This window comes from Cyprinodon variegatus, unplaced genomic scaffold (assembly GCF_000732505.1).
Source record: "Cyprinodon variegatus isolate N-32 unplaced genomic scaffold, C_variegatus-1.0 Scaffold2002, whole genome shotgun sequence".
Taxonomy (NCBI): Eukaryota; Metazoa; Chordata; class Actinopteri; order Cyprinodontiformes; family Cyprinodontidae; genus Cyprinodon; species Cyprinodon variegatus.
The window spans coordinates 21,416-23,540 of NW_015152455.1; positions in this window are offsets into that span (position 1 = coordinate 21,416).

A 2,125-nucleotide genomic window follows, 5' to 3' on the forward strand; every position below is an offset into this window, starting at 1 on the left:
TTGAGGGACTAATATAAGGCAGAAATCAGGTGGGATCTCTCTGTAGAAGTGAATGGGCTGAACAAAATAGCGATAAATTCATTCAGAGGAACAAAAATGAAAATAATTTCTACTCTATGTATCAAAAACTGATGATGAATAAACATTCAATTAAGTATATAAAAGAAAAGTGGGAATCAGAGCTTAACACGACAATTTCAGATAAAGATTGCTTAGATATGTGGCAAACAGATCAGATCATCCACCAATTCACGGATATGCAGGGAGTTCACATGGAAAAATCTAATACGATTTTTCATCACCTAAAGTCAAGAATAGATATAAGGGTACAAACACAGGGTGTTGGTGGAACTGTGGGTCAGTGAACGCTGAACACTCACATATTCTGGAACTGTCCTAAAATTGTTCAATTTTGGAGAAATGTAAATGAAACTGTGAAGAAGATTCTGGGATATGATATTCCTATGTGGTATTATATCTTTGCAAATTGAACAATATCAAAGCAAGGGTAAAAGACGGGTATCTGATTAAGAATTTATTAATAGCTATCAAAAAAGTAAGTACGAGGAAATGGGGACAGGCAGACCCCCCTTGTCAAAAACAATGGACTCGAATAATAGAAGAAATCTACGTCATGGAAAAAACTGACACATCGTCTGAGACTTCAAGAAACTCAAATGAAAGAAAAGTGCAGGAAATGGACAAGATTCAGGACAAAAGACAGCGACAAAATCAGAGTCTAGATAAGTCATTTTTTCTTAAAATAAGTGCATTTGTTCTTGGATTGAGGAGGTAAAAGAGACATTTTGCCAATGGAACAAGATAATTTACATTTAAAATAAGAAAACACAATTGCATCGTCTTATTTCAAGTTCATATTATCTAATTATCTTATTTTAAGAGTAAAAACACTCATTCCATTGGCAAAGTATCTCATTTACCTTCTCAAATTAAGGTTAAATACAAATAATTTAAGACATTTTTACTTATCTCTAGATTGTTTTTCCAGTGTAAAGAACTAGATAAACTAGACGGGACAAAGGTCAAATAGAGGAATAGCTCCCAAGTGAAAGTTTTATTTTATATTTAGTTGAATGTGAAATGTTCATCTGCACTGTATATGTACAAAAAAAAGTAAAAAATACTAATAAAAAGTTAAATGATCAAAAAAAGGAATTGTAGGGGACCAACCAAGGAAAGTAGGGACATTTTGAATGCTTACTACTACTACTATATTACAAATAGGCCAGGGAAAACTATGGTTCCACAATGGTTTGATGCCCTACATACATTTGTGCTCAATGAAAGTGTTTTCTGTCGAGTCAATTTTTAGACGAGTTTGTGCCATGACCAGGTAAGCCAGGAGGTTTTCGTATTTAGTGCGGTATATTCCTCCTCTCTGCACGCTTTGGTCTCAGGGCTAGACATGCATTTCTCACCAACTGTAATGGAGTGCATTTCCTATTTGCTGGATTGGCTAGGCTATGGCACCGTGTGGATTTCATGGCTATGTGCGGCCATGTTGGATGGCTGTTGGTGGTGATGTTACCTGTTGGTTTGTTCCTAAAATAAAAACCTTACTGGACACTTCATGAAAACTTTGAAAGACCATTATCCTTGAGGTCAAAGATCCAGGACAAAGAAGGTATTCCCCCTGATCAGTAACGTCTGGGAAACAGCTTGAGGATGGTCGCACACTGTCAGACTGCAACATCCAGAAAGAATCAAGCCTCCATCTGGTTCTCTGTCTGCATGGTGGCATCATTGAGCCCTCACTCAGAATGATGGTTCAGAAGAACAACTGTGACAAGATGATCTGTCACAAATGTTATGACCGTCTGCAACCAAGAACAAGAAGAAATGTGGACACACCAACAACCTTCGCCCCAAGAAGCTGAAGTAAAAGCAGTGGTTGGATTGGCACTAAGTGCCATGTTGTGTTAAAACAAGAGAACATGGGGAAAAAAGTCCTTAATTGACGAATTTTGCTGAAATTTAAAAAAAAAGGTGTGTGTTGTGACGTCCAACAAATGATTCCATGTTGATGCACCACCTGGGAGTACAGCTATTAAGGTTATCCTGAGCTCTAGTCATGCTGCTATAGGCTTAGACTGCTGGAGGACAT